This window comes from Talpa occidentalis, unplaced genomic scaffold, assembly GCF_014898055.3.
Source record: "Talpa occidentalis isolate TD23 unplaced genomic scaffold, MPIMG_talOcc4v2.1 talOcc4.18, whole genome shotgun sequence".
NCBI lineage: Eukaryota > Metazoa > Chordata > Mammalia > Eulipotyphla > Talpidae > Talpa > Talpa occidentalis.
In genome coordinates, this window is record NW_023601851.1 from 7,147,452 (window position 1) to 7,173,835 (window position 26,384).

The 26,384-nt window shown below is 43.0% G+C and overlaps 1 protein-coding gene and 1 long non-coding RNA gene across 2 annotated transcripts in view; one reads left to right on the top strand and one right to left on the bottom strand.

The window, feature by feature from the left end:
• The window catches only part of LOC129146158 (zinc finger protein 39-like), a 170,624-nt gene that overhangs the window by 29,227 nt on the left and 115,013 nt on the right, over positions 1-26,384 (top strand). The gene's annotated exons all lie outside the window — the stretch shown is intronic.
• LOC119250682 (uncharacterized) lies at positions 653-7,839 on the bottom strand. Its single transcript, XR_008552674.1, has 4 exons — positions 7,708-7,839; positions 4,727-4,762; positions 1,259-1,346; positions 653-694 (listed from the first exon to the last, which is right to left on the bottom strand). It is a non-coding gene; the product is annotated as an uncharacterized LOC119250682 (long non-coding RNA).

The following is a 26,384-nucleotide window of genomic DNA, read 5'->3' on the forward strand; positions in this document are numbered from 1 at the left end:
TGATATGGACCTCTTACTTACCTGAAAAATACTGCAGTGAGTTGGTGGATCCAAGGTCTCAATTACAGAATTGAAAGAAGGCACCTAGTACTTAATGTGAAAACTAAAATTCTTGTCTTGGACTTGTGTGTGGTGCCTAAAAAACTCTAACATTTCCTTTCTGCAAGCCACTTTTCTACTTTTGGTGACTCAGCGTCCCATGTTTCCTGGCCCAATCCCTGAACCAGAAGGCTTGGGCTTCTTCACCTCCTAGGAGTTTGAGTTTCAACCTGATTTTTCCCACTACCTGGAGTCTGCCTTCTTCCCTTCCTTGTCTCACCCCATTATTTTTTCATTCTCCATATCAGCAGGGGACTCTAACCCAAAACCAGATCCCCTCTTTCCCTAGAACCACTTTCATGTACTTTGAAGCATTTGTCTCATTTGGTGATCAGACACTTATTTGTCTTGCGTATTTGTGAGTATCCTACTGAAGTCTCTCTCACCCACTACAAGCTTCATAAGAACATGAACAACAGAGGGGTCTGCTTATCGTAATTATCCAGTGTCTTAAACAGGAGTTGTCATACATGCTTCAGAGCTGAACAGATCTGAGTCTAATGTATCACTTTGTCACATCCCACCAGTAAGATCATAGCAACTTACGTAATATTTTAAAGTCTGTTGACTCCTCTATGAAGTGGGGACAATGACACTGAAAAACAAGAGTTCCTATCAGAATTGACATTTTAGACAATTGAAACAGGGAGAGTAGGGCCACCTGCCAGAACAGAAATCCAGGAGATAATGCATTACATGTTCTTTGTAATACCTAACTCTTGAAGATCTTATCCTACGAAATCAACAAAACATTCCTACCCATAAAAACAAATGGATACAATAGGTCTTATGTCTCAGCTAATTTCCAGCCAAGGAGTCAGGACATTCATTTATCTGCCTCATGGGCCTGTGACTCTCCCTTTATCATGGTGTTCTGGCTTGGTTGTGTAAGAGGAAAGCAACCCCCACCTTCCCTATGGGCCTTGGAGAAAGAAGTAAAAATAATTTCATTTCTCATTTCATTATTTTTAAAGTACTATTTTTATTACTTAATTTCTATCATTGGTTAAAATAAAATAAAATATTTAAATATAAGATTTTGCTGGTTCAGAGACAAAAATAAAACTTTTCCCTGCAAACTTAGTGATAACTCCTAGAAATAATCTAACAGATAATCTCAAAAGGACTCTGAGAGGGTGGGGAAGAACAAGGCACTTACCATTTGAAGAGACGTGTTGTGGTGGCTTCCCTGGGTTTTCTTTTTATTTCTCATATATCCAAGAACATGCTCCAGAAAGGTCCACAATCTAGAACCAACCACCCCAACAAACAGATTAAAAACACATGCTTTGTCTGGCCAGAGGCATAAGATAAGAGAAGAGTAGCAGCAGGACTTAGAAGAAATATAGATGTGCGTGCACCAAACAACAAAGTTTCAAAATGTATGAAGCAAAAACTGCCAGAGCTAAAAGGAATACTAAATAGATTAATGCACAAGTATAGTTGAGGATTTTAATTATCTTTCTTCAGCAATTACCAGAACTATTAGAACAAAATCAGACATGACAATAACATTTCACAATAGGATCTAATAGATGTTTAGAGAAAATTACAAGTAAAAAAGGAGAATCTACAATCCATTTAAGTGCCCACGATCATGACATTTTCCCCAAAGAAAGTTTATTTTCACATAGAAATATGTATAACATTTAAACAAAATGTGCATAGAAGTTTTATCAATAATGTAACAAATTCCAAGTCATAAAACAAACCTTAACAAAATTGAAAGTACTGAAACTATGTACAATATATTTTCCAATCAGAACAGTCATATCTTCTAAAGAAACTACTAGAAATCTATCAAAGAAAGATAGCATGATATCTTCTAACATGGAATTTAAGCAATATACTCCTAAGTAATCCTGGGGTCAAAGAGAAAGTCTCAAAGGAAATTAAACAAAACGAAACTTGACATCTTTGTTCATAAAAGCCCAAACTAGAAAGTACCCAACTGATCTTCAAAGATAAATGATTAAAGAACTGTGATACATCCATATCATAGAATTCAGCCCATTCATAAAAACAAGAAGCTATTGCCACAAATTACTTGAATTTCAAGGGAATTGTGCTAAGTTGAAAAATCTAATCTCTGCATTTTACAAACTATATTATTTAATGGATATAATATTCTTGAAATAACAAAATTATAGAGATGGAAAACACATCAGTAGTTTTCTACTGCGTGGCCAAACGAGGAGCTGAGGCATCCTGTCTTATCTGTGTCTGTGTCCCATGGTGGTTCACGACACTTGTCCTGCTTGTGTTCCAGTGCCTGACTCAGCACAGCAGGGAAGAAAAGGAAAAGAAGAAAACATTTCCTTAAGTGGGAAAGTTATTTTATTGGGATGACTTTTTTCTTTCCTCCAAAAGAAGAGTCTATCTTTATATGACTGGCCTAAATTATTTTTACTTTCCTTCAGTTTCCATAGCAATGTATTTCATACCTCCCGTCATATTGCTGAAAGCAATTCTCCTAACGTCGTATTTGCTAAGTAATCTGCAAATATGTTCTATTGTTGTTTTTCTGGTCATATCTTCTACAAAAACTACTACCATTTTGCAAACAACAACAGAGGCTGATCAACAGCTCAGTGTGCTGGTTAACCATGAATAAATACATGGAATTCAGCCCATATCCTCTTCATTGTTCACCCAAGCATGTTCTAATTAAGTTAAAAGTCACTGCAGCTATCTCCTCTGGGAAGACTTGTGTTATTTATGGGTCTACGAGATGCACAGAGAATGGTAACAATTCTTAGGGTCTTCCAATCTATTGGTAAGGTCTGTAGGAGGGAAGAAAACAGGACTTCAAGATGTGTAGAGGAGAAGCACATGAGCCCAACTTGGTCAGGTGATGCTTCAAGGGTGTGTGTGTGTGTGTGTGTGTGTGTGCGCATGCACGTGGGCCTGTATGTGTGGTATGAGTGTACTCTGTGTGATATGCAGCATGAAGGTATTGGGGTTTTATGTGGTGTGTGTGCATGCACATGGTATGTATATATGTGTGGCCTGTGTGGTGTGGTATATGTGTGGTGTGTGTATATATGTGTCACACCTAAGAAAGAAAACAGTACAAGTCATAAGGCAGGAGGCTGGGGACAGTGACTCTTGTTGGGTCACTATGTGATTGTGAGCTTCCTGCCTGCATTCCTCCCACCTCCCATAGGTGACAGCTCCTCTTCTGACCATGACTCCAGCAGAAGTGGCAAATGAGTTTGGCTCTTCCTGGGCGCCATACACACCCCAGGCCCACCTTCTGTGTGCATTCTCCCTTTTATTTTTTTTAAGATTTATTTATTTACGCATTCAAGAACTGGGGTACAGACCAGAGGTGGGGGGGTGAAAGGATTCGCCAGAGAGAGTAGAGAGCATAACAGGCAGATCTATTGAAATACGATGCTGAGGAGAAGCAAGCGAGACAGGAGAGGTCTGCTGCACCATGTGGGTTTCTCCCTGGTGGGCTGGGGATCGAACTCGTGCTGTAGTAGCTGGCGATAGCTTGACAGCACTGTCTCTAACCCCTGCACCACCAGGGAGGCCTGCATTCTCCCTTTTAACCTTGAGCAAAGTGTTGCACCTCTCAGTTACTTCACCTGACCAACAGAGGTAAGATAACAATAGTCCCATCCCAGATGAGAGTCAATGAGTAACAGAATGTGCAGATCAAAATGAGCACATGGAAAATGTTAACGACTGTGGTGGTGAGGTGAGGATGGTTAATAACCTGACTTTTCCATTAGAAATTAAGATGGAACATTTGCATAATGTACCCAGGAAACAGGGAATGGTACTGGGAAGCCTGGGCTCTACACCTCCCCAAAATCAAGCGTGTTTCTATGTCTTAAATCTGTCTGCTATCTCAAGGGCCAACACTTGATGAGACTGTGCTGACCTCTCCCAGGTATGACCAGTAATAACAACTGTAACCTGCAGTTAACATTTGTCCAGTAGGCTTCAGCTCATGAGCACTTCTACCTGCAGTGTGATCAGTGCATCTAGTGGGAGCTGATGGGATGGCCAGGGTCATTCAGTAAATGCCATGGCTCCTACTGTCACCTCCAGGCCCCAGTGAGTAAAGCTGGGCACATCTGCATACACTAAATGGCAAGATGTGTCCAGATAAGTACCGGCAGTGGCTGGAGGGCCTTACTCCACCCTAGACAGGCCCCAGGGGGTAGGGTCTCTGTTCCAGGTCAGCACAGTGTCTGCCCCCCGCAGGAGCAAGGGTGAAATTGAACCTCTCTCTGTTCACTTTCCTGGGCTGTAGAATTGAAAAAGATACCTCGTTTTATTCCAGTTGTCTTTTGAAAAGCCATGAAAAACATTGTTGAGAAAATAAATAGCCAAAAAATAAATGAGTAAAACAAAACAAAATGAAATGTAAAATAAAATAGACCGATCCTAATTTTAAATAAAGTGGGGTAACCTACTAAGTCACGGACCCGATTTAGTCTCTGTCATGAAGTGATGTCCTTGCCAAGCTGGCAGTTTGCCTGGCAACAGTGGTCATAGCGTGTAGAGCCCAGGGTCTCTAGGAAAGAGAAGTGCAACAGGCACCCTACACTTCTTCCCTGAGATTCTGAGTTACCTCTGTTCTGGGGAGGCCCCGATAGCCTGAGATTGTTACCTTGTGCAAGTCCATGCACAGACGGGATCAAGGTCCCTGAAATTAAAAAGAAAAACAAAAAAAGAATCCTGGTGAGGTTAGAAAGATAGGAAATATGGTAGCCACAGAACTATCCCAAGGGCAAAGGGTCAACAGTACATCTGGGTATGAGTCTGGGCCTGGGGTCTGAGTCTGGGCCTGGGCCTGCTGAACAAGGCAGGCTGCTACAGACCCCGGGGAGGCCAGGCCACTCGTCTGGCTGTATGTCGTGCCAAAGACCTCCTCAGACAGCCTAAGCCGGAGCCACCAGGCAGCCTGCACCTGGTGTAGGAGGATGCCAGGAAGAGGGCATCCTGGTGGTTGGAGGATGCCAGCAAGAGGGCCTCCAGATTGGGGACCATCATGACAGGAGTAGCAGCAGCAGTGGCCTCTGAGAACCCCAGAGGGACTCTGAGCTCTGTCTGTGTCTTGGCAGGACAGTGAGTGGTGAGTAATTTTTCCAGGTCTTCACAGCACCTGCTGTTGGGCATTGAGATTCTCTGACCCAGGCGGACAGGATGGTGCCTGGCCCTGGAGTCTTTGGAAACACCTAAGAGCAGGGAAAGTCCTGGACTTAACCAGTGGGAGGGTCTAGGGGCCAGCGGGGTGAAAAGGACAGTTACGGGAGGCTCATTTGCTTCACTTTGAGATGCTAAAGGGGAGCATCAGTTATATTCCAGAACTGAAGATGCACAGCCCAGCTGTATATGCATTACATTACCTATACACTCACCATGAAACAGACGCTTGTTACTGTATATGCCGGCATCAACTTTGCCAGCATATTTATTTGGGTTTTAAAGATCAGTTAGGACATGGTTGAGTTCCAAAGGATCATACTCTATATTAGGATTAAAAATGCATGCCAGTGAATTGGATTTATTTAATAAGTTATTTATTTAATAAGTTTGCAGAACAGCTGTCCATCTCCCAATCACTGCTAGGGCACACTTAGAATCACTTTTCTTTTCTTAAAATTACTGAAGTAAGGTCCAATACGAAGCCAGACAAGGCCAGTCCTGCATCCTCTGTATTCTCTCAGCAGCATGCCCAACAGTGGGGTTTGGTTGGCAGTTGCTTAATCTTCTAGGCCAAAACGAACCATCAGACAATTGCATATACAATACCCGATGGCATTGTCGCAAAGAGTGCCAGAGATCTAAAACTTCATGGACGCGTATCATCTGCTCACCACTTCAGCGTATGCCCACCAGGGCGGGTGGGTCCTCGAGGGCAGCCTAGTCTCACTTGGTCCCTACAGGTCCCTAGGTCTAAAATTGGCCTGGCACGGCCTTGGCAAACTACGCCTGTTTAGAGAAAGACGGTAATAGTTGGAGAGGGTCCTGTAAGTAATCACTGTGGGCAGGAGAAGCCTCTAGACTAGGAACCTCGAAGATGCAATCTGCAGAGGCCTGCTTTGTCCCCAGCAGGTGTTGGGTTGCTTATTCGTCCAAAGAGCAAGCTGTTTTCTTGCCGGAAGTCAAGGTTATTATCGGGGGAACTTATGTTCATCCAGGACACTCCCATCAACGTTGGGCCACAGCAGAGTGCCCCATGAACTCTCCTAACTCCCAGTCATTCCACCTTTTGGATCACTGTCCTTCCTGACCTCTGTCCACTTGCAGGAGTCACTGCAGTCTCCTGCAAGCTCCCAGGCACCACAGTGCTACCTCTTCTCACTGCTGCCTTGTCCTCCGGGCTTTATTTGTCTACAAGTCTGTGCTATAAAAGGCCAAAATGTGAGTCATAGGTCTATGATGACCAAAACTGGTATGCCTTACCTTCCACAAACTCTGGTGTTTTCAGAGCTCTCTTTACAAATAAGACTGCTTTACTTGGCAAGAGCACTGGATGTCAGTGAGGCAAAATGGCCAGAATTCCCCAGATTGCAACAGCTTCTGACCCTGGCTGTTGCTGTCCCTGCAGATACCTGATGAATGGGTAGTGGGAACTTCTGGAAAAAACTGTTCCAGACCTTCACTGGGAAGCTTCGTCAACACTCAGACCTCCTCAGACATTTTCATCTGCTCTCCACTTCAAACTGCATCCTTACTACTGCTCCTGCCCCCATCCCTGCCCTAACATTACCTGTACAATGGCAACACTGGCCTGTGCCCAGTGTCTCCAAAAGGGTTGTCTGCTATTGGATTACACCAACATCACTCAAATGGCTGTCATACTGGGCCTGTTCTCTGGCACCATTGCCTGCTGACCAGTGCTGACCAGCAACACTGACCTGTATCTCTGAGAGAGGTCCGCTGTTAGGATTCTCTAGCACCACCTTCCTCTATCCTCTCTGACACTGTCCATTGTGGCATCTGTTATTGGCCAGCCCGGCCTCCAGAGAGGTGCTGCTTGCTGCTGTGGCACCATCTCAGCAGCACGCCCTGCGGTTACCTCCAGTTGTCAAAGCGAGTTGGATCCTGGTGTACCACTTACAGGTGTGCAACTGGCTTCAGGCCCTCAACAAAGGGATGCCATCTTGTACAAGCAGCCTTTGGTTTGGACTGCTGGAAACTGTGGACACTGTGGGCTAGGACAGCTGGCCACTTGTGGCCTTAGAAACTTTTTTTCGGGCCTCCCCTGGTGTCACAGTGGTTGAGTGCTGGGCTACGAGGCTGCTCGCAGCCTCTGCAGTGGTGGTTCGATCCCCGGGCGCCTGTGAGGGTCCCATATGGTGCGACAGACCTCTCCTGTCTCTCCTGCTGCTCCCCTCAGCAGTGTGTTTCGTCAGTCTGCCTGTTCTCTTCCCCACTCTCTCTCTGGTGAATTCTCTCACCCTCCTGCGCTTTTGACTGTACCCAGTGCTTGTATAAATAAATGAATATATAAATCTTAAAAAAAAGGAAAGAAACTCTATTTTTTTCCAGTCTCCACTTTGTTAATAAACCCCTTTGTTGCTGCACCATGAGCCTGAGTGGGGTCTTGCAATCACGAGTGCAGGGGTGAGGACCCACCGTTACCTGTTCTCAGCCTTTGCACTGTTTTAAGGCTTCACCCCAGAGACACTTTTGTAGGCACATAAGCAGGCCCATAAGTGTGTTCCCTGATTTCTCCTTATGGCTCCATCCTACAATTGACCTGTGGATTTTATCTTTCCTATTATAAAATCACAAAGAAAGCAAGCAACAGAGAAAGCACAATTCCCTTCTTTTTCAGCCCAACACCCCAAATTTTGTCTGATTATTGCCTCTTCCCAGGCTCCAGGCTGATCTGGCTCTTAACACACTCCAGGAAGATCACCTCATAAAAGTGGGCCTCTTTGACCCCTATCTGTGGTGAGTTTGTGCTGTGTTTTAGGGCACCATGAAGAGGCAATCTTTTTAGACCCATGAGTTAGAAGGATTGGTGGCTTGTCTCAGGAATCAAATGATTTTATCAATATAAATTCCCACCCCATGCTCTTTATATCAAGTCCCACACCTCAGGACATCCTGGCTGAGGCTTAACTATATCCTCTATGAAGAATCATTTTATGTGTAGTAAGATTACTAAGTGCATTGCCCTACAAATAAAGCAGCAAGTCACCTAGCAGTGTGAGTAATGCAGGATGAAATAGATTTCCAGAAACCCCTATTAAATATTCAAATAAACAGTATAAATGCTGCAGAGCCACTTTATAGTTTTCTTGGATGGCTATTATAAAATAATTAAAGATCTTCAATGCAAATCAGGCTGCATTATGAGATAATTTCTGGAATATGTCAATGCTGTGAAATTACGTGGCACATGCACATATGTATGCCTGTGTGTGTGTCCAAATGCTGCAAGGCTCATACTAACGATTGTGTCCCTGGCTTATCATAGCGACCCTCCATAACACCACTCAGCCAGCAAAGGGGCCCAGAATTCCCAAGGCAAGTTTATAGGACACACTTCCCCATATCAGTCTACATGCTGGTGGTAACAAAGTCATAGCATGTTTGGAGTAACCCAAAGCACAGACGCGGAAGAGTGTGTGTGATGTCCACGTGCCTTGCTCCTAGAGGTGCCTTGGGCCCCAGCACAGCTTCACCTAAGCCAGGCCATTCTAGCCTTGCCTGGAAGAAGAGCTGAGATAACTGCCCACCTCCTCGGAGAACGAAGGTTAGGACAGCAGTGCTCACAGGTGAGTCCACTGAAGGGTGAACATGTTGGGCTTACTCAGAAATCCTGGAGGGCGAGCCTCAGTCACTGTGAGAGGCAGCCAGCACTTGCTGGCCTTCCAGAGGCTGATGTAGCAGAACACTGTGGGGACACGGGAAGATATGTGAATGCCAGATCTTGGCGCCATAGGGATGCCAAATGAAGAGCACCAGGGCTGAACTCAAAGTACAGAGTGGGGAACCAGGCTCACTGTGTGGTTGAAACAGAACTTTTGGTTTCTATTTGTTCTTGGAGGAATATGGAATCTGGATGTGGCACCCACTATATTGGGATGGTATTTATGTGGCAAGATTCCAAGCAAGACCCTAAAAGGGGCCACCTGAGTGAGCTGAGAAAAATCTATGCTTACAGTGACTAGAGGAAGAAAGAATGAAAGTCAGTCAGGGAGAGGTAAGTGTGGTGTGGGCACAACAACAGTCTTATGCACATTCCCTGCCATGGAGTGCAGGGTGGCTGGATGTAAGACCTAATTTAACAGGTCATGAAGACAGGAGGGCCAAAGATGGGAAACACTGAAACCCTGAAAGCCTGCTGACTGAGAAAGAAACTGTCCCTTTAGCAGCCTAGCAGCTCCAGGCAGGAGACAGCAGCTTCTCAGGGCTCCAAGGCTGAGGATCCTACGTCAGGCTCTTCTTGGGAACTTCAGAACAAGGCTTTCTTCTCAGGATGAGTCTTTGTGGGACTCAGTAGGTCATGATGAATGAGTAAAGAACTAGGAACAGTGCCAGTCCAGCAGGGAGACACCCCTGTGTGGTGACTTGGCAATGGTTAAACACATGGCAAGCCCTGTATTCGAGAGGATTTTGTTGAACAGGGCATACATAGCTTCGGAATGCCCTGTCATACAAACATGGGGTTGGGTGCCCTATGACATTTACTTAAACTTTCTCAGTCTCAATGTCTTTATCTTGAAAACATGGATAATGACATCTGCCTCTCAAAGGAATTATGAGAATGAGCTGTCCTTTGACGTAGAGCAATTTGCCTTTTCTTTGGCACTCAGAGTGTATCCAGTGAATGTTTATGGACTAAGAGTGCATCATGACCACAGGCTGAGAACTGTATTCATTCAGGATTCTGATGCAAAGTACTGGGGTTGATCTTGCTTATTCTCCATGGATATTTCCTGTAATGACACTCATGGGCCTGCCTTGGTTTCTGGATATCAGGACATAAAGTGGCAGTGACTTGAAGTCATTAAGAAGGCCCCTCAGTAGTGCCTGGATCAAGCAAAATGAACTAACTACTCCAGAGTAAGAAGGTGCTGAAGAGTCTGTCTGAGGCGGGGAGTCAAGTGGGAGTGGTCTCAGAACTCAAAGAACGGCCCCGACTGCCTGCAAGGCTCTTCATGCTCCACAATGCACGGGTGGATGGCAGCTAGGCCTCAGCATGTCAATCAATTAGTGTTACCTTCTGTTTATTATTATTTATTAATTGTAATTATTAAGATAGTTTCAGAAGTTCACCTGAACTGCAATTTGTCTGCTTCAGTTTAAACACTGAAGGAGACACAGGATTCCTGCCCCCCACAGTTACTTTTTGGTGTCAGTGTGTGCTGGGTTCTGTGTAGAAACTGAGGCTGCCATGTGGAGTCGGCACCTTCTCCATCACAGTGAGATAGGTGTTTGGATGGAGGGAATCCAGGTGTTCTGAACCCAACTCAGGGTCATGGGGGACTTCATGAAGCAGTAACACCTGAGCTTAGATCAGAAAGACAAATAAAAGTTGGCAAGATGGAAAATTAGGAAAGGCTAGGTTCTTCAATAATTACTGATTTAGTATCTTATTGTCTATTCTCTAGGTATAGAGTAGTGAAGATATAAACCTTTATTCTAGGAGGTGATAAAATCATGGGGCAACAACTGTTTCCAAAGGAGAGGTGGACATTGCTGAGGGGCTGCCAGTGGGCAGACACAGGGTGGTTGTGGCTCAGGAAAGTCTTCAGTGGAGATGTGAATGCTTACCAGGAGTTTGGTGGTTTATATAGAAGAGTGTTTCAGGAAGAAGGGAGAGCGCATGAAGAATCAGAAGTTTGAAGACTTGTTGGCAATTTCAAGGAAGTGAAAGAAACTCAGTCTATACAGAGCATGGGGAGTAAAGGGGTGCGAAGGGTGAAAGGGGAGAGCCAGAAAGGGGCTGACCATGACAGTTTTCAAATCCAAGTGAAGCTTCATGGACAGGCGGAAGCATTCCAAACATGGCAGTGATGTTTAGATTTCTGGATATAGAAGAAGAATACTTTGGGCTCTGTAAGGGAGAATGAATTGAGGTGAGACTGGAAGTAACTTCACTCTCTAGGACAGGTCTATTGGTTCAAGGGGAGTGAGGAATCATTTTAAGTATTCACTTTAGTAATTAGGATGGTGGTGGTCTGTCTGAGCCTCGGTAGGGGCGTGGATATTGAGATTGCAAATGGATTATGCCGACATTTGTACCATCAGTTAGGTTAGAGAAAGATTTTAAACACCAAACTGCATATCATAAATCCTTTCATGCTTTCAAGGATAATCTTTCACCAATGAACACGCTTCTTCCAGTCAGCATATTGCAAGAGGAGGAGTAGCAGGTGAATCAGCCTTCCTGCACAAAGTGGGTGACAGAGGCATCAACTGTGCATGTGTCACCTGTCCTGCTGCCTCGCTCCCATTGGCAGGGTTTCCCGAGGCCCCAGGTTTCTCCCTCATCTCGGATGCCACCCGCAGTGTGTGGTCTTAGACCCTGACTGCACTCAGTGGCAGGTGCTGTGGTCAGTTGCACAGGAGCACATCCTCAGTTGGACATGAGCTGCCAAAGAGACCAACAATCTACCCCACCCTGGGTCAAACTCAGCCAAAGTGAGGCTCATGACACTCTGCTTTATTCTTTGCAAACCAGTATCAGAGCAACAGGGGCCTGACGTTTCATCTTGCTAACAGTGGTCAAATTTCATTAATGTTTAAAATATTTTATGCTCAGGACTTGATCAATTTAAAATTCTTTCCAATTAATCTGATATTTTAAACCAGACATTTCTTGCCAGGACAGAGACTGTTGGCACAACCAAATGCTCACCTCCAGCCTCCATAATGATCAGGTGGGGTCACAAAGCTGCTTGGTTCACAGGGGTTTGTAGCCACGAGCGGTATAAACCACTACCTGGTCTAGACTTAAAACATATTCCACCCGGTCCTCTAGCTTTCTCCTACTCTTCTGTGATGAGGCCCACCCAAGAATCCCTGTGCCAGCTGACAGAACTACAAGGGGAAAATAAGGCAACCCAAGTACCTTGAACTTTGCTTGAGTGACAAATAAATTGTTCCTTTGTTATACCAATGGATTTGGGGCCTTATGAACATAGCACAGCATATCAAGACTAACATGCCTATGCAACCCTAATTACAGCTGGTATTACTATTTATTTTCTAAAGTGAAATTCGCCTCCACTGTTTTGAGAGGACCCATGTTCAGGACGTACCTGCTCTTTGCCACATTTTAGAAAAAGCATGATTATGATGGAAGCATTTTAACTCCCATGGGACCATCCAGGAAGTATGATAATGATGCCTGAACATTGGACCTGGCAAAGGAGAAAGGCAGATATGATGATGTAGTTTTCCTTAGGAGAGAGAGAAATCTGGAGAGAAAGTCCAGTCTTTTCTGATTTGCTTAGTTTTGATTTTGTAGCACATGAGAAGAAATGAACAATTCCATGTTGGAATGCTGGTTTAAGGTTACCTGTATATACCCTTGTTCAGAATCCAGTACAAGTTTGGAAACACAAGCTTAAAACAAAGACAAGGAATTGGTACTGGAATGATAGAATCTGGGTTGTCAATGTATAAATTGAAGGCATCAGACTAACTAGCTCGCCTCAAAAGAACAAAAATTAAGAAAGACAAAATCATAAGCTAGAACCCTAGGAATACTCACAGCAAGCAAGCAGATACTTTGCAGAGGTTGTGAAGGAGGCAGAAATGTGTGTGTGAGAAACAAGGTAATGTGGTTTCGAGGTAACCAAGAAAACAAGGAGGCGGTAAACTACGCTGTTGCCTTCTGGTGGGAGATCTGGGTTGAAAACCAAGCGCTGTCAGACCAGAAGAAGCTGATAGGGCCCAGCAGGGCAGCATGGATGGAGCCGGTGCAGGGGATGCCCTGTCCTGAGGGGTGACTGGGAGGCTGGTGACACTTCCAGGAGCCCAGCTACCATGAGTCATGGGAATGAAAGTAAAATGATTTATGACTGAGGCAGAATTCTTTTTTTAATAAAAGGGTGAATCAAGTTCCCATGCCAGTGGGAAGGAAGAGACAAGGTAACAGGAGCATGTCACTGAAGCAGGCAGGGCAGGGGCAAAGAGAGGGAAAGGCTCTGGGCTAGACACACTCACAGTGTGGGCGCCTGGGACGTTCCCCACGAGAGGAGTCCATCCTCATAGTGAAGAAGGATGTCCGCCAGGAGAGGGGAAGAGATGGAGAGGAACCTTGGGGAAGCCTTCTAGGGAGCTGGGGAGACAGCTTTTAGGGCACCGTAGAAGCCTTGTTCTCACAGTTAAGGCTGGAAACATAAATTTGTAGTGCAACAGTCCACATAGTCTTCTGTTTTTCTCAAATTATGCTGAACAAGATGTTTGTGAAAGTCACAACAGCAGACACTGAAATATTCTGGGATTGCGGTTTTACTGAATTAGTGTGAATGATAAAAAGAGGTGAAGAAGTGAGGACAAAGGAGGCAAACTGAGCTGGAGGTCCCAGTTCTCAGGTGATAGAATCACTTTCTCCACGGACAGCACTTTTACAGCAGCCATCGTGCCCTCTCCCCTTTATAACAATTAAGAACAGAAGATTTCATTCCTTTAACATTTAAGAGACAAATCTGATGTGGTAAAAAATAATATTGTGACTCTGCTCTAATGGAAATTAGACTCATATGTTGTCTGCTCATCCATTAATCTATCCATCATTAACCCGTCCCTCAAGATGACTGTGTATCCTCTGCTCGAAACAGTTCCCTGAGAGAACAGAAGTGGATACTGTGGGCCACGTCTTCTGCCCTTGAAGTAACTTGAAACACAACACCCGTCCTTTCTCTCAGGCCTCAGAGATAGCATCAGGTTTTCTCCAACAAAAGCCTGCCAATCTGCAGCTACACCTTGTCTGTCACTCGGCAAGAGCACATGTGATGCCTCCTGTCTCTTTAGTACAGTCTGACTTCATAATGTTAAGCAGACTTGAACAATCATCAGCAAATATTTCATGTCAAAGCATTGATGATATATTTTCTCATCAGTTAATTTCTTCATAAAAATAGGATCACAAAACAATTGGGCTTAAAATGAAGTTGCTGCAACATTCCAGACTGTGAACCCGTGTTGTGTTGAGTCTGTGGTAGGTACTCGGTAAGCACTCAGTATTTATAAATAGCTTCATGGTTTGCAAATATGGCTTTTTCAATGGAGTTACAGTGTCTAAAAGTACTAAAAGTAGAAACATACAACATCAAGTTCCACTGTTTGTAGTAATACAGCGAACTTGGTAGGTAAAGGATAGTCAGATCAGGAGGAATTTAAGTTTCCTTACTATAGTGGCAGGAAGGGCCAGTGCAGGTTTTCTATGATTGGAGCAGACAGTAAAGGAGAGTCCTGGAGCCCTCGGTGGCTCTCCAGGCTTTTATTGTCATTTTACCAGGTACACACAGCAGGCAGGGGTGCTGGGGGGCAGGGAGGCTGGCAAGCCTTCCAGCCCCCAGCAAGTCTTCAGTCTTTCTGGGCTCTTTGGCCTTCTCTCATGGACTCTGCTTCTCTGCTATTTCTCCTTGTCATTCTCTTCTGGTAGTTTTGTTCTGCTCTGCTGCATCCCCGTGACGCCACCCTTATAATCACCATCTCAGCCCAGGTGAATCCCACTTCCATATGGCCACACCCCACTCCAGGTGCCCGCCATGAGGCATGCATTCAGGACCACAAGGATCCATCATCAATCCTAATGGCGGAGGGCAATTATTTACCCTTACATTCTTGAGCTTTTATGATTCTAGGAAATTCTGATCCTAGGAAAATGGGAATCAAAGTGAGCAAAATCTGGATTTCATTTTGGAATCTCAGATAGGAAGGTGTAGGTGGCCCTGCTGAATTGCCTCTAAAGGAACTCGAGGGAGTCATAGTCCTCGCAGCAGGCATATAAAATTGTAAGCATTTGGGTAAATACCTAGAAGCGGAGTTGCTGGATCCTATGGAAGCCCTGTCTTTAGTAGGTCAAGAAATCTCCACACAGCTCTCCATAGTGGTTGGACCAGTTTGCACTCCTACCAGCAGTGCAGGAAAGTTCCCTTTTCTCCACATTTGTTGTTGCTAGTTTTTTAATATGTGTCATTCTCACTGGCGTCAGGTGGTATCTCATGGTAGTTTTGATTTGCATTTCACTGGTTACAAGTGATGTTGAACATTTTTTCATATGCCTGTTGGCCATTTGCATTTCCTCTTTGGAGAGGTATTTACCCAAATGACACAGAAACATTAATTCCAAAGAGCACCTGCACACCTATGTTTATAGCAGCACTATTTACAATAGCTAAGCTATGGAAACAACCCAAATGCCCCAAAAATGGATGACTGGATCAAGGAGATGTGGTACATATACACCATGGAATATTACTCAGCAATCAAAAAAAGATAAACTCATGCCATTTGCAGCAACATGGATGGAGCTGGAAGGAATCATGCTCAGCAAAATAAGCCAGAAAGAAAAAGAAAAATACCGGATAGTCTCACTCATAGCAGGAATTAAGAAAAACCTAAATAAGGGACCAGGAAAAAGACTAATTAATACAAAGTAAAAATCAAAATCAACAAGCAACCATAAACCAGAGACACACTACGGGAAGGGGGTGGCAGGGAGAGGAAGGATTAGGGTCATAATAAGGGGGTGCAATTGTATGGGGAATATAACCAAAATGATAATGCATACATTGTGCAAATATGAAAATGATGTAAGAATTATATAAAATATTAATTTAAAAAATAAAAAAAAAACAAAATAAAAACAAAAAAAAAATTGTAAGCAGAGATTTTGTTCTCGCCAATACCCAGGTGAAGCCAACACTGTCTTGTTGGGACAGCTGTTCTAATGAGAAGAGAGTCTTGTCTGCGGTCAGTCTGGTCTCCTGTCCTGGACACACAACACAGGATAATGAGCACTGAGCGCTACCTGGCATGCACTTGCTGAGGAACTGTGGACACATGTTCCAGACTTGGTAAGTCAGCACCTTTGGGATCTGCCCTGGAGTAAGCGCAGCAATCTACACACAGGCTTGAGCACTGTTGATAGGCCCAGCATCACTGAAGCCTTGAAGTGGAATCAGCATGAACTTGAGATTTTGGCTTCTGCTTGTCCACATCCTCTGTGTGTGGTTCGGGGTTCATCCCCTCAGTCCACTTGACTCCTTTTTTCTTGATGACAACCAAACTGCTTTAACTTCAGAATGACCAGTGAGGAAGAACACTTGAAGGGGTCTGAAAATGGGGAATGTTGCCAGAATCTGGGGCCTAAAGTTAGCTGTATTGCTGAGGTGAAAGGGTGACTCTTTGTCTAGAATTTGAGGTGAATGTTCACTTGGTGTGGGGGTTTCCTATGGTCAACTAACCTCTGTGATAAGAAGGTCAGTGTCAGGACAAGCTGAAAGGGAGTCCAGCCATGCGGGTCAGTGCCAGGGCTTTCGGGAAGGCAGCCCCACTGTGCCAAGCGATGGTGTAAAGCAACCAACCCATTCCGGGCAGGTTTATGAATGGTTCTAGCAGCCACATGCTCTTCGCCGTTGTTTGTAGTCGCCGCACTCCTCCGTACACTCCACTCCTCCACCCTTAACACCGCACTACCACCACACCGCACTCTGCTGCACCACCCTTATAAATCAGTCTCTTAGCTCAGGTGTACCCACTTCAGGTGCCCGCCATCAGGCATGCATTCAGGATCACAGGGTTCCCTCATCTATCCTGATGGCGGGAGGGCAGAAAAGCCTGATACCTTTTACCTTACCCTACAGATGGGAAGGGCTTCAGACAGCTTCCCAGAGACCAGGGAGTGTCCTCACTGTAGTGAGGACTATGCTTTGCAGGCCTGTGACCTCTAATTCCCCCTCCAGTTTTATAGCTCATCATTTACAAACCTATTACCAAGCTAACCAGGTACAGAGTGAGGTTGTTACTTTATATTATTTTGCCATAAATACTTCAATGCTAACTTCAGTGCATTAAAGATCTCTAAAGCTTTCTTCAATCTAAATACAAATTCCACCAGGACTTACTAGGTTGTGAGGAACCTTGTTAACTCCCTAACAAGAGTTAAAGGGAAAACAGATGTCACCCTGACAGCGTAGTTCCTTTTTACATCTCATTGAAAGAGTCAGTCAGTGTCGCTGTTCAACTAAGAGCGCTTTGCTTCCAGCAGCAGATCCTGCAGGGGACATCGGGAGTGGGATCCAGCTCTTAGGCCTCGGAGCATTTGAGGAGCCAGAGCAGGTGGAGGCAAGGTTGGTGTGAGGACCCTGAGTGAAGGTGCCCACAGGCCCTGCGGATGGGTGGGTGGAGAGGCCCTGCTGAATGGCCTCTCTAAGGAACTCGAGGGAGTCATAGTCCTCGCAGCCGGCAGAGCCTTGTACCACCATATTGCCAGCTGGGCTAATGAGAAGAGGCTTCTCTGCGGTCAGTCTGGTCTCCTGTCCTGGCCATATCTTCTAGGTTTGGAAGATGTGGGGAAATTTCTGTCCCTCTGGCAGATGAAGACAGCAGACCCGAGAGGAGCAGGGGTTGGGGTTCAGTGACACAGCAGATCGGGTCAGGGTGTCTGCATGTCCCTCTCATGAGGACTAAGGAGGTGGTCTACAAAGGTGACCACCGAGTGATTCCACCAAGTTCAATATTCATGTCTCCCCTCATCTCAGCCGGGGATACACCTCATCTTGACTTGGAAACAAACCAACTTATGCACTGTGAAAACAAGTAGTGTCATCTTCTGTCTGTGAAGTATTTTATACAGTATAGAAAGAAAACAAATCTGTCTCATTTGTTTCCTGACCTTATACACAGTCCTTGAGGTGCAGATTCTGGATCACTAAATTGGTGGAAAATTAGTGGTTGGAAAGTGAAATATAAGCTTTGCAGTCAGGTGTATTTGGCAAACTTATTTAGAATTATTTGCTGCAGTTGCTTGGAGACTTAGTATGATAATAGTCTTTCAAAACAGGATGGGGACATTCAGTATTAACTGGTTACACATCTCAAAGAATTAGTGTTCTTAGGAAAATTCTAACTTTGAAATTTAAATCAAAGAAAAATAAGAAAATAAACTATTACTGAAATGCACAGAGATGTGGCAATAGGTAAACAGAAAACATTTACATAATTAATTAGATAATTTTCTTCAGCACTTAATCCAGAACAAAATAAAATGCAGATAATAAGATTATAGTTTGACTGTCTCACTAGAACTTATTAAGTCCTAAATTTTGTGTATTAATGGAACTTTGATCTATATAGAATCATGAAAGAATGAGCTTGAATGACAAAGAAAGCAAGATTAATTTACATGATAAGCTAGAAGTATAGGGCAACTTCCTTGACTAGCTATAAAATTTCTACAAAAATCTAAAACTAAAATCAAACTTAATGACAAGAAACTGGATGCCACTTAAAATTAGGAACAGGACCTCCCTTATGGTGCAGGGGTTAAAGATAGTGGTGTAAGCTATTGCCAGCAACCGCAGCACGAGTTCAATCCCCAGCCAGGTAGCTACCCGCATGGTGCTGCAGACCTCTCCTGTCTCCCCGCTGCTCCCCTCAGCAGTGTGTTTCAGTCAGTCTGCCTGTTCTGCTCCTCACTCTGTCTCTGGTGAATCCTCTCACCCCCCACACCCTTGGTCTACACCCCAGTGCTTGTGTGCATAAATAAATCTTAAAAAAAAAAAAAAAAAACTGGGAACAAATTAAAGCTGTCCCTTATCATTGATTCTATTCAGTATTGTACTGGAAAGTTCTAGATTAATGAAATAAACAGGAAGCAAGTAAAAGATAATGTAGACTGATAAAAGAAAAATAAAACTATACTTGTGCCCAGATGTCATTATTTTCAATGTAGAAAATCTCAAAGAATCCACAAAAATCTCCTGGAATTAATAAATGATTAAAAAGTAGTATAAATACAAAATATTCTTATTAAAAAAGAATCAATAGGAAAACATGCAACCTAGGGCTTCCCTGGTGGACTAGGTTAAGCCTCAGTGCTCTCAACACTGCAGCCTGAGTTGGATCCCTGGCCAAGGAGCTAGCCATGTGTAGCACAGACCTCTTCTGTCTCGCCAGCTGTTCCCCTCAGCAGTGTATTTCAGTCAATCCACCTGTTCTGCTTGCTCCCCACTCTGTCTCTGATGAATCTTCTCATCCCCCACACCTCTGGCCTGTACCCCAGATCTTTCATGGATAAATAAATACTTTTAAAAAATACAACCCAATTACCAAATATACAAATGATCTGAAAAGACACTTCACCATAGTATCCACATGATAAACAGGTGCATAGAAAGATTTTAATTATAGTATGCCATCAGAGAATTTAAAATTAAAAGAGAATTATAATATCACCACATTAATATTAAAATGACTAAAATCCCAAGCACAACAACCCCAAGTTCTTGTGAGGATGTGTAGCAACAGAAACTCCTCATTATTGATGGGATTGCAAAATGGCATAGCCACTTGGGAAGATGGTTTGAAATTGTATCGAAACAAACTGCTTTGTTCTTATAAAAATAAACATACTATATGATCCATAAATTGTCCTCACTGGTATTTATTCAAGTAAAATTTTAAAAGTAGTCCTACAGAAAAATCTGCATAGAAATGTTTGTACAGGCTCTATTCATATTTGCTAAAACTTGGAAGCAACCAAGATAGTCTTTAACAGATGAACTGATAAGCTGTAGTATATTCAGACAATGAACTATATAGCTCAGTGGTCAAAAAAAAATAAGTTATCACATACATATATACATATACTTGTGACTTGAAAACATATATATGTGTGTGTATAAGTTATTTTGTGTGTAAGTTATTCCTTTATCAAATGATACAAAATAAACAACAGAAAGAGTGAAACCTAATGTAAAATATGGACCTTAAAGATAATGCATCAATAGTGGTTCATCAATTGTAACAGTAGATTCTGGATCACTAAATTGGTGGAAAATTAGTGGCTATGCAAGATATTAATAAGAAGGGACACTGTGTTTTTGGGAGGTTGAGGGGATATACGAGAACTCTGCAATTTCCACTCATTTTTTCTCCAAACATTAACTCATAAAATAAAGTCTATTAATTTAAAAACTACAAAATAAATAATTGAAATTTACTGAGACGTGACGTGGCAGTGAGTGAACAAAACATATTTTTACCACATTTAGTAAGGTTTTTTCAGTAGCTTAATTAAAGACAAAAAAAATAGAAACGAGAAAATAATAAGTAATTCACCAGTATTTATCAAGCCCTATCTTTTCTGTAATAGAATTTGTGTGACAATTAGATAAATACTCAATCAGAAAAGAATGGAAGTTCACTGAATGGTTGTGCCTATTAATAAAGTAAACAAGATTAATTTACATGGTTAAATATGCTGAAAAAATGGGAAGCTTTTAGTGCAGTTCTTAGCACATAGTATATGCTCAACAATGCGAACATGTGCTGGGTAGTTTGTGGTCTGTGTGACAGAAGTGAAACACTTAATGCACATGATAAGAATTCAGAGAACAGGGCCTCCCTGGCAGTGCAAGGGGTTTAGCACCACACTATGAAGCTGTCCACAGCGTGTGCAGCATGAGTTCCATCCCCAGACAGCCAGGGAACAACTCATATGGTGCAGCAGACCTCTCCTGTCTCACCCGCTGCTCCTCTCAGCAGTGTATTTCAGTCAATCTGCCTCTTCTGTCCGCCCCCGCCCCCACATCTCTGTCCTGTACCCCAGCTCTTGTATACATAAATAAATAAATCTTTAAAAGAAAAGAATTCAGAGAACAGAGAACTTACTGCAAACTGGAATACTTGTGATGGAACTGAAATTTGTACTAATGTTAACACAAAAAAGAGGATCTGATAGGCAAATAAAAGAAATACAAGCAAACCCACGAGGAACAATAGAAAGGTGTTGAACAAGCGAAACATGTCATGAACAGACATGCTGAAGTCTAAGCCCCTTGGTCACTGCTTGCAAATATGTCATGGTGTTTCATTGCCAAGAAAGGCAGTCGTTCCAGGAAGCCATCACAAGAGGATTCTGTGTCATGAAGCAAGCAAGCCCACCCAGGGGAGCTGAAAATAGAGTGGCCTGAAGAAAGGAAGTGATGGTGGACTCAGCCCAGTTAGCAAATGCAGAGGGGCACACAGATCACACACAGTGTGACTTTGGTCTAGGCAAAAAAAAACTTCTTCTGTCTCTCCATTCCCTGACACTTCAGCAACAGAAATAATAGCAATCAAAGGGTGCTTCTTAGTAAATTTTATGATGTAGCCTGAAGGATGTTTCCTAAGTGAAGAACAAAATGAGCAACAGCACATAAACATTCAGACATTACAACAATTTTGTTCATTTGAAGTTTAAAATCACTACATAGTACTGCTGTTTTAGCACAACCTAATGGTGATAGTCATTATTTTTCTTAAGAGTTTTTAAAGATATAATCCAAATACCATAAAAGTCACCTGTTAAAGCATACAAATAAATGATAACTTCACAGTTGTGCAAACATCACCAAAATAAAATTTGGAACATTTTCATCACCCCCAAATTAACCCTAGACCATTAGCAGATACGCACATACTTCCCTTTTGCACCAACCCTTAGGCTTGGCAAAATCCAATCTACTATGTCTCTCTGTAGATATCCCTCATCGGGTTTTTGAAATGAATGGAATCTTACAAGAAGTTATGTTCTGTGTCTCGATTCTTTGACTTAGCATAAGACTTTCAAAATCCATCCAGGTCTCAGAATTTCATTCTTTTTTTTTAAGATTTATTTATTTAATTATACAAGCACTGGGTACAGTCAGAAGTGCGGGAGGGTGAGAGAATTCACCAGAGCCAGAACGGGGAGCAGAACAGGCAGACTGACGAAATACACTGCTGAGGGGAGCAGTGTGCGTGGCAGGAGAGGTCTGCATGCCATGTGGGACCCTCACCGGTGGCCGGGGATTGAACCTGCACTGCAGAGGCTGCGGGCAGCTTCGCAGCCCCACCAGGGGAGGCCCCATTTATATATTTTTTTATATTTTTCTTAACAAGCCATTTTAACCCAAAGCTGCAAGATTTACCACTATATTTTCTTTCAAGAACTTTTTAGTATTTGATATTCCTTTTAAGTTGAATATTGATATTCAACATGGAGTTGAATGAATTTTTGTGTGTGGTCTAAGATATACAACTTCATTTATTTGCACACAGACATTCAGTTGTCCCAACATTTGTTGAGAAGACTAATTTTTTCCATTGAGTTTTCTTTTCACCCTTGTTAAAAAATCAGTTGGCCATAAATGTAAAGGTTTACTTCTGGACCTTCCCTACAATTTCATTGATCTATGGCTGTTCTGCTAGTATCACATTGTCTTTATATCTTCAATTTTAGCAAGTTTGGAAATAAGACTGAACCCTTCAAACTGGTTATTCTTATTTCAGATATTTTTGGCCATTCTGAGTCCTTTATATTTCCCTATGAATATTAGAATCAGTTTGCTAATATTTGCAAAAAATACACAAACAAGACAGGCTGAAGTTTCATAAATATGCACTGAAATTATATATCAGTTTAGGGAATATTGCCATGGTTACAATATGAAGCCTCAGATCCATGAAGCTATGATATCATTCCATTTATCTAGATCTTTAATACAGCTTTCAACAATGTTTTATAGTGATCTCTGTGAAGGTCTTGCATTTCCATTGTAAAATTTATTCTTAAGCATTTATTCTTTTTGATAGATCGTTATCTTAATTTCATTTTCAGCGTTTTAACTATTGATTTTTCTATACTGAGGGATTTTTAAACCTATTGAACTCACTCTTCTAATAATTTTCCATTGGATTGTTCTAGATTTTGTTATTACAGTATCATTTTATATATAATAAGATAATTTCACATATTATTTTACAATCTGAATTTTTCTTTCTTCTCTAATTTCTTTGGCTAAAACCACAGTACTGTGTTGAGTGAAGGAGCCAAACTGGAAATCTCTATGTTGTCTCTGATCCTTGGGAGAAATCATTCAGCCTTTTACCATAAGTCTGTTGCTGCCTGCTTGTTTTTGTAGATAACTTTCTCAGGTCGAGGGAACTTCCATCTGCTGTTTTTTTTTTTTTTTATCATGAAAGGATATTGAATATTGGGCCTCCCTGGTGGCACAGGGTAAAGACAGTGCTATCAAGCTAGTGACAACCACCCTAGGCTGGCCAGGGAGCAATCCATATGGCACAGCAGACCACTCCTGTCTCCCCCAATGCTCCTCTCAGCAGTATATCCTGTCCTGCTCCCCACTCTGTCTCTGGTGAATCCTCTCATCCCCCCACACCTTTGGCCTGTACCCCAGTTCTTGTATGCATAAATAAATAAGTCTTAAAATAAAAACTGGTGATACTTGTCCCTATCAAGCGCCACCGCCAAAGGGAAGGTAGCTGGGACCTGAGGGTGGGGTTAAACAGCCAGGTTTGGTATAAAGCCAGACACGTGGTCTTTAGTGGGGGTTCCCCCATTTTGGCTCCCCGCCAGCTCGCAGCATCCGGCCAGCTCTGAGAGTGCCTTTGGGTTTCCAGGTCAGCAAATCGGGTAGGACGCATTAAAGACTTTATCTCCCTATTTTCTCCCTGAGTTGTACATTTTCCTTATTTCCTTTTCCCTTGTAAATAGACCTTTTATTAACCTTTTGTGTATGCCTGTAGTGGAGTATTAATAAGTCCCTTTTAAGCGCGCGGGTGAGGACCCACACCCAGGCAACCCGTTCAATATTGGGCCTGCCCTATAACACTAGGAGAAAATATAATCCCTGGTCTCCAAAACAAGAAATGGGCCTAATTTGAGAGAAACCAACATCACAAACAAATTCCAGATTTGGGAAGGAACGACGAGCTCCTGCATTGGAACTAAAACTTAGGACAGTGGAGTCTTCCATCAAGGGCTGCCTTCCAGGCCACCCCGATGGACAAAATACATCATCACATTTTACAGTTGAGTAGATGGTACATTGAGCTTTGACTAAGTGCTCTCCCTTCTTCAGTTTTCAGAACTGCTCTTAGGTGTACTACAGGATTATAAGATGTGAGAATGTTATGTGTGTGCTGTGATGTTCCCCATGGTGGCAAGGGTTTGTTGCAACTTGATTGTCTAAATGGGTGGGCCAAATGCTGAATGCATTAACATCAGACCAGCTCAGAAGGGCATGGATACAAAGATCATAGGGACCATGCTACTCATGTCATCTGACAAAAGTCCGGGCATGGGGCAGATTTCTGAAAAATCAGGAATCTCGTTAGCTGACTCCTGCTAGAGTCTCTTCATTTGTTTAGGGCTAGTTTCTACCATTGCTAAAATATGCATTTAAAAGTAAAACTGCAAATATGGATCAATCACTGAATAACCAGTTTGATGGCAAATGGCAGTGCATGATACAAATATTACATTTTTATAAAATTAGTAGTTCTCTGCCAAAGGCAGCAATTCAACATTTGGCCTTACATGAACAAGTGAAAAAACTTCTGGGAACAAAAGGCTGTAAACATCCCTGGGCTAAGTCTTTTAGTATGGAGATGTGGCCATTTAAGGCAAGGGCTAACTGGAAGATGTTGTGCCCAAGATCAGTAAACTCTGTGAGCATAGCCTCCAAGAATCCAAAGACAGCTGATGCAAATGCAAAAGGGAGTTTATTACGGCTCGATTCCGGGCCCCGGACACGCACCGATGCAATGGCAGAGGTCGAGAGCCCCGAACAGAGGAAGCAGGGGTCAATTATAGGGTCACAAGCGGCACGAATTTTGAAAGAAGCTGGCAATTACTCATTGGCTACTACAAAGGCATTTTGGCGCACGCGGTTACAGTTTCAAACTGATTGGACAGTTAGTGATGCTGTTCCATTTATGGACAGGACTGCCCTCATTGGCGGCTGGGGTGGTCTGCTTTTTCGTCACCAAGTGGAGTGAGGGTTGTGACTGCTGAAACTATCTCCGGAATGCGGCTGGACAAGAAGTAACATATCAAGTTGGAGGATATACAAAATGGCGAAACCTCGGCTAAGCTTGGTTCCACAGAAGAAAGTCTTTTACTTTACAGTTAAAGATAAAAGTTGAATGTCAGAGGTGAGCCAAGCTCCAAGCAGAAGAAAACTCTTGATAAGCCAGAAGGCACCATAGTGGACTCCTGCTAATTCATTCCTGTTTATTTAGGGCTGATTGGTATGGTAGCTGTTAGAGTACACATTCGAGAATAAATTGACAGCAGTTTTGTGACTGGTTGAGCTAGCTATAACCATCTTTGGCCATGCCTCTGATAAAATATTGGTAACTCCTTACAACTACAAACAACAATCAGCAATCTTACAGAGAAAGGAATTTTCCCTTAAAGTTAGATACAGAAACTAGGCTGCTTAGATAAGTAGAAGAGTAATAGGCAGAAAACTCCTTGTTTACATTAGGGGAATTCCTCCCTGAAGGGAGAGCTGGGGGCTAGGGAGGAGTCAGTGCAGCTTGCCTGGCACTAATGCCCTCCAGGCCCTTGGTTCCTTAAGAGCCCATCAATATTAAAACAATATACTATAGATGATAACTTCTAGATAAAAGCCTTCTGGTTTTTGCTTTAGTCAATGAGTTAATATGTTAGTCTCAACTTTATAGGTTAGTTGGAAAAAAATCCCTTTGTCTCCCTTCCCCCAGGTAACTTCCTGCCCTTTGTTTCCCCAGCCCTTAGTTAATCCTTCACTCAGTAAACATGGAAATGTTAGTGCAGCCCCAGAAGCCTTTTGCTTGTAATAAAATGATTGGTCATTTCAGATAAATGACTATTCTGAGAAACTTTTGTTGAGCTAATGAGCCTCCTTTAAATAAAAATAATAATAATAATAATAAATGTCACAGCCTCTGCAAAAGGGTAAATCAACCCTTGCTGCTCTGGGAAAAGATGTGACTGTTACCTTCCCTCATGCATATGCTTAGGCGCTCTCCTGGTTTGCTTGAAATTTATAAATGAAGGGCTGCTGAGACCCTCAGCAGGACAAGGCCCACACCCTGACCCAGTGTCTGTGTCTCCTCATTCCCCCTCCCTTATCATTCTCTACAATTGCGCCAACACAGTCCCATCCTTCAGGAATCCCTGACACCCAGAGGGCTGCGGCTGGCTCGCAACAAAAGATTTCGTCTTTGTATTATTATTTCCAATTTTTAATTGTTGTTAAGTGAAGGGAAAGTATGCACTAGAAGACCTGCCTGTGTGCACACTCTAGGAC